The following is a 7184-nucleotide window of genomic DNA, read 5'->3' as shown; positions in this document are numbered from 1 at the left end:
CCCTCCTTAATGATGCTGGTCTTTGGCTGGGGGTCCCTGCTCACTATGTGCAGTGAGGCTGGAGCAATACCACAGGTCTTGTCCAGGAATCAAGTCCTACGTGATTCCTGCCCAGCGGGGGAAGGCAGGCACTGCACTTGTAGGGCTTCACCTTTAACAGAGCAGCCAGACTTTGTGCTTAACTACCAGGGCAACAGTTCAGTCAAACAGAGGTCTTGTTTCACAGTGTCAAGTAAGGTTAATATATTACAAGGCTCATTCATTGACTTGATAACATGGTGGAGGGAAGGGAACAACATGCCATCTCACTGCTTGATAGACAAGGAAGAAAGTCCTGCTGTCTGGGATGGACAGCACGTGAAAAACTCTGTGGTCTGTGCTCTTCTTATTCTCTTTGGTATATTTGGTACATTTGGTACATTGCACTGTACACCTTAATACAGCAGAGCAATACTTTATAATGAGAGCTCCTTTCAGGTTAGAAGCCTATCCACGAACGGCCTCTAGCTGGAGCCAGAGATTTATGGTCCTGAAGAAGCATAACAAGTGAATGGCTAAAGACATTCTTGCCCTCTCCAAAACATCAGTCTTCCATTTTCTATAGTTGGTCTTTAGTCTCGTTAAAGCAACATGAGCTGGGAAAGAGAGAGCCATTTCCAAGTGTTTGGCTACCCCAAATCACACCTACTGTGGAACAAAGGATGGGAATTGCCTAGAAAATATTTGCTGAGTTTCTTTCATCCTCTCTAGCAGCTGTTTCTTTTGTGTTGTGATCCCTTCTCTTGTGTTGGTGATGCACAATGCAAGAAAATAAGTAGAGCCATCAAATCAGACTACAAATTTTGATCACTGCAAAGATCAGGGGTTAATCCATTAATCCATTGCAAAGGACAGGGTAGAATGAAACATGCCATGTTTAAGCGTGGAGCGCTGTAACAGGCCATGGCAGCAGTGGCATATAAGACCTGACTGGCCCAGCACAAGGAAGGAGGAAAGCATAGACATGCGCTGCCAGGGCTTTTAGTCACCACTGGGCCGATTCCACTGGAGGTGCAATTGGTAGCTGCCAAGGACAAACTTGAACCAGACCAAGATCTCCAGACTTTGACAGGGTGGCAACGCTGAGTCCTGGCCTGAGTGCAACCACTGTGGCTCAAATTCCTCTCTGTACAAGCACGATACAGTAACATAACTCATGATGCTATTCTGAGTTGTTCACAGCATCTGCTGCCTGTGGGCACTGGCGTCTCCTCAGGGTTAAGTTCTGGCCAAAGCATCACCTCAGAGGAGAATATGTTTTTGTATTTCTGCAGGAGACTATTGAAACCAGTGGCTGGTGACACTGTGGAAGCTTTCCCAATGACTTTGGCAAGCTGTGGGTGAGAGCTAGAGGCACGATCAGGAGCAGGTTTTGACTGAAATAGTGTTTTGTAGTGTCATTCCGTGAAGCCATTATTAGCAGCTTCACTCTAATGCTAGAGCTTATACAGCTCCTTTTCCATGCACTCTCCTCATCTTGGTTTCTACCCTTACCCTTGGGATGGGAGAATAGGCTTTGGTGGGGTGAGAGATAGTGCAAAAGTCTCAAGCCATGGGGCAGTGGCTTGGTTTATTTCTGCCAGGGCTAGACCTTCCTCCAGAAAAAGCTATGATCCTTGTAGTCCGTATTCACATGCTTCGACTGTTCTGAGTTACAAGCTGCAATAGATGTTTGTCAAGCTGAAGGCAGATCACAGAAAGCACAGATCTAAAAACAGGGTGAATGATTGAATGGATAGAGGCTCTTAGCCACATCAATCACTGTCTGCGTTTGCCAAGCAGATGAAAATGACATGTACACAAAATGCTGGTAGGGAATGGTGGAAAAGTTGCTATTTCCAAACAACATGCTTCCTGGAATCATGTAAGTTTCATGTAACAATTAATGGAAACTGCTGTACAAGTGTTATGACCCTGTATTTTGTCAATATTGTTTATCATACAATAGAGTTATTGCAATATTATTATTGTGTATTATTTGAATCATTACAATATTTTTCCAATATTTCTTACATAGGGTAAGGATTTCACAAGGTGGCCACGGGAGCAGAGAAAGACAGAGACAACCCAGGCGTGAAGGAGACTTTATTCGCTGAAGTCTCTTTTGATTTCCACCCTGCCATCCTGCTGCAACCCTCCAAATCGTTGGCAGGATGAATGTGGGGCAGGATATACCAGATGAGTCTTTCAGATAGGCTCAGAAATGCTTTGGGAATGGTGCTGGCAGCACACCACAACTCAGTTACCCTACTGCACAATCCTGGCTGCTTTCAGGTTAAAGCCGGGGGATGAGCTGCTCTCCCAGCTCATGAGCACACGCTGTGGAGGGAGAATGGGTGTTACCCATTAGAACCCTTAAAATCACAAACCATAAGAGAGAAAAGAGAGGGGCAGAGGCACCTTTTTGAGACTGATCTAGGCAGGACTGAGAATTGAAAAGTCAAATCCAGGTCTCCAACATGGGAAATGACACAGGTCTTATTGTGAAAAACAAACCCAAAACCCAAACAAACAAACAAAAAAACACAAAAAACCAAAACCAAACCCCAACAAACATTAATAAATGTTTGCAATTTCTGAGATTTATGGCTGTGAGAAGCTGCTGCGCACTGCTGATGGCCTCTTCTCTGCACATTCCTCTTCCTCGCTTTGCTCAGGGGTCTGCAATGGCAGGGGAAGAATTCATTTGTGTCGCCCCTGCCAGGCGGGCAGGAGGCTGAAGTGGTGCAGGGGACTGCTCGGGGAAAGGACGCTGGACCTGCCGCAGCACAGGTAACGCTCATTCTGGCCTCACTCTGTGACAGGGGAGTCGGGTTCCTCTGTAACGAGGACCTTTGGCTACATGATATATATTTTGTCATTCGCCCTGTCATTAGCAGCGGCTTCTCCAAATGAAACACTTGTGCCTGGAAAATGTTCATTTTTTCGTCTCAGTACCTAATAAATGATGTGCCTGTCATTTCTCCTGCTTCCCCAGCTATAGGTCTGAGCTGGTCCTGCAGCACATGGTGCACTTTGTTAATGCTCTGATGTGTCTAAATACTCACAGTTGCCTATATGGAAGGATGTTTGCTGCTGAGTTATTTCAGAGCTGTTCACTGGTGGCTGCGTGTCAGATTTGGGTGGGGGTCTCTGGTTAGCTCAGCCGTGGGACTTCTTGGGTCACCTAGGTTAGGACCCATCCCACAGGTGACCCTCAGCTGGAGAAAACTGACATGTTGAGAGCAGAGAGAGAATGTAGAGGGTACATCTGTACAGCACGGTGGGTGTGAGGACCTTATACAGTCACTTCTGACGGGCGCTTTATTTAACTTTGGCAGCGATGCTCAGCATCTGCTGTGGTTCATGGCTGCTGCTTCTGGCTCCGCTCTGGTCCATGCTCCCACTGCTGCAAATGGGAAAGCTCCTATGCTGAGACACCAGGTGAGACAAAACACCCTTAGGGTGGCCTGTGCTGTTAGCAGGAGAGCTGGTGAAAGTCAGCCTACCCTACGTATGGGCCAACCTTTCCCTATAAGGCTCCAGAGATACAAAGGCAGAAAGATGGAGCCTAAGCTGTATTGCATTAGGAGCTTGTTGAGCTTGCCTGTCCTCTGTCATCATTCTTCATGCCAGTGTAAATCTGATGTGACAGGGAATAGGGTTGATAGGGAATTCAGGGTTTGACCAAACTGGGGGCTTGCTGAACGCAAAGACCAAGGGAAGGCTCTCACTTGTGCTGGCAGTTGGCAGACCCACGGGGGTGACAGAGGAAGTGGAGATTTCTTGGGTGCAGGGACCCCATCTGCAAAGCCTGGCCTTACAGAATAGCAAAATTCGTAGTGACAACCTGGGACATTCCAGCACTTACTTTCACTCCAAACCCTAAAATGTTGTACAAGGGATAGTCAGATTTTTCCTTCTGTTTTTGTAGTGATGGTTTCCCTTGTTTCATGTATTTAATAAAAGGTTCTCCTCACATAGTAACACTTTACGGCAGCCTGAATCGCTTCCCCTCTCCCACCCCATTTCGTACTGGGTCATGGGAACTGTAGTCCAAGAGCATCACCTTTCCCTTCTCTGAGATGAGCCTCCTCTCCTACCATACTCCAAAAGTTAGGCAGTTCCTATACTGCATCACACAATTTTAGCAGTGAGGTATTTATAGGACATGTAGCCTCCCAGAGTGCCCTGCCCCTAAAAAGGGGCTTGAGCTCTGGAAGGTGGCTTTTGTAGGTCAGATGCATCATGGGGAAATACTGTCAGATGATCTTAAGCTTTTTTAAAACCGAAACATGTCATGTTCAGTGGCAGGTTCTGGTTTAGAGCTAAGTGACTGAAATGAAACAGCTAAATGTGTCTTTCCCTAATGCAAAAGGAAGATTTTTTTTTTTTTGAGAACTACGTCTTCCAGAGAGAGCCCTGAGTGCCTGAAGCTCATTCCCAGCCAGCCTGAGCTGGTGGTGCCTTCAGAGAGTAGCTGCCCAGCTATGCCAGCTGGCAATTTGTTCTTCTGATTGACACACGTTTCTCCATGCTTCAGAGGCACGAGTCTTTCTAGACACATCCTTAAACCAGCTGTGGGTTGGACACAGACCCTACAGTATATGCCACTAAGCAAACTCTGAGTGCAGGGTTGTAAAGTATTTAACTTTCAGTCAGACATAAATTAGCTTTATTAAATCTATGCTGTAAAAACACTAGTTGTTTTCTAACAAAATGTAATGTTCATTCCCCCAGACTCCACCTTCTAAATCAGGAGCTCTGTAGTCCCCGTCCTGACTTTCCCGTTGCCTCCACTCACAGCAGCTTTGGCCGAACAAATGCAGCACTTTTCCCCAGGGTGGAGAGATAGGAGCCCCCCTCCTCATTTCAGCTAAGTTCTCACTGCCAGACAGATTTTCAGCTCCCTCCTTTGGCCCAAAGCATCTGCATGAGTTTACGTTTTGTGACTTGGAAAAGAACGTAAAAGGGCTTATTTTATTAACGAGACCCTTCAAAGCAAAAAATATGGTTGAGAAATTAATCATCGTACACCTCCAAAGTGAGATTTATTGTAGCTCTGAAACTAATACAGAAATGAACCAAAAGCTAAATGCATGAATCACTATTTTAAAATAAAGTAAGGACTTCAATGACTATGGTATATGTACTGGTAAAATTAAACGCAAGGCCATCAAATTTTCTTCATTCAGAGATAATGTTAAAGTAACATGATGATCCTTAGCTTCTCAATGGCCAGGGAGAGTGTTTAGCAGAAAAGGTCTTGTCTGATAATACTTTCCAGATTACTGAAGCGATTTTGTTTCCCACTCTTCCTATATTTTTTGTCTAAAAATCCAAATTAACTTCCTCTGAGCAAATGCCTACTTTCTGTGTTTATCAGGGCAAAGAAGGCCATTGTCTGGGGAAAATGGCTCTGATGGGAATGCAAATGCAGGGACAGGGCATTAATATTTGCTGACTTGGGTTACAAGTGGGATGGAGTTTCACCTAAGGGATTACATTCATAGATTCTTGCTGGATTTTTTTTCCATGGTTCCTCCCAGTGCATAATTTGCCGTCAGGAAAATGTGGCCAGCTGCAGCTGCAGCATCAAAGGTGCATTCTTAAATAACTGTAACCATCAATTGTTGCTCTGGGAGTTGGCTCCAAGGAGCTCCTGGGAAGAGGACGAGATGCTCTCGGCCTACTCCTGTGCCTGCAGCCTCCATGATCACAAGCTACTGGCAAATGGTGCCCATTTCACAGGTGAGACTGTCATGTTCTCAGCCCATCTGCTTGCTTGGGGTTCCTTGGTTGGCAACGTTGCCCCTTTCCCGACTGCATGGCCATGCAGTCTGCATTGTCCTCGGTCCCCATCAGCTCCTTCTGGTTATTGTCACTGTGTTATAACTCTGTTTCTACTGATGAGTACATTCTGTTTTTTCCTCAAACTGTATAGCACCAAAAATCTCAGCAGGCAGAACAGCTTTTTCTTTTTGCTAAATTATTTGTACACAAGATATGCTTTTCCCCAAGGGTTGGAAAGGCTCAGCTTCCCATAATAAACACTTGTCCTATGCCCTAAATTGTCTTGGAGAATTTTTATTTTCTGTCCTCCTTGGTTTTATTTTCAAAAGCATAAAAACTCTGACTAGAAATAAATGACAGCTTCTCAGTGCAGGGATAAAGTGCCTGGACAAAAATGTTGCAGTGATATGAAAGGGAAATTCAACCACCAACATCAAATCCTTAGACACCTTTGAAAGAGTTTCCTGTTTTTCCAGTCCTTTAGAGCGAGGCGGTGAGTTCACGCAGAGCTTGCTCAGAACTTACTTACATGAATAGGCCAGCTCGTGGTGGGGACAGCACATCTTCCAGGGGCGCCTCGCTGCTGCAGATAACCAGCAGAATTTACATCAGAAACCTCCCCAAAAGCAGGCTTCTTGCTTCAAATCACATGCCAAAAAATGTGCAAGAGCTTCAAACACATCAGCTTCCAGAAGATGGGACTGCCCTTTCTCTGAGCATCGTCGTGCCTGTTTCAGGGGACATTTACAGTGCAGAGGGCTGCTCATGCATCACGCTCAGCAAAAGAATTTGGTACAGAGCTTGTTTTCACACAATGGTCCTTCCCTAGTCCACAAAGCACGGTGGTGTGTTTGCATGTGTTGCTGCTTTGGAGCTGGGATAAGCAAAGATGGTGGTGTCAGCCCAAAGAGAGATTAAGTGATTGTTGAGGAACTTCTTTATCACCGTCCTGTGTAAATAGAAATTAGAGACAGAACATTTATCTTACTGCTGCGAGCCACTTCTGCAAACAGGAGGGAATACAGTGCTAGGCAGTATTACATAGCCAGCTTCAAGAGTGTTGTTGCAAAACGTGAGGACATGGACTCATCGTAGTATCCATATAAAGTGAGAACGGCAGTGCTGCTCTGCCTGCAGTGCATTCCTCCTTTGGCAATGCTTTGTGGACCAGCAAGGGACCAAGCCCACACAGCTGGGCTTGTGTTAGTCCCAGCTGAGCCTCACCCCAGCAGTGACATGCTCCTTGAAGGGCAGTGTTTGTGCCCTAGGTGAAGGTCTCTGTAGGCAGTGTAGTTGCAGAAGCCCTGAGGAGGTCCCTGATATACAAAGGAGATCAAGCAGGAGCTCAACTTGTGCGCAAGTTTAGTATATTT

The sequence above is a fragment of the Rissa tridactyla genome, chromosome 4 (assembly GCF_028500815.1).
Source record: "Rissa tridactyla isolate bRisTri1 chromosome 4, bRisTri1.patW.cur.20221130, whole genome shotgun sequence".
Taxonomy (NCBI): Eukaryota; Metazoa; Chordata; class Aves; order Charadriiformes; family Laridae; genus Rissa; species Rissa tridactyla.
Note: the sequence above shows the minus strand (reverse complement) of the source record.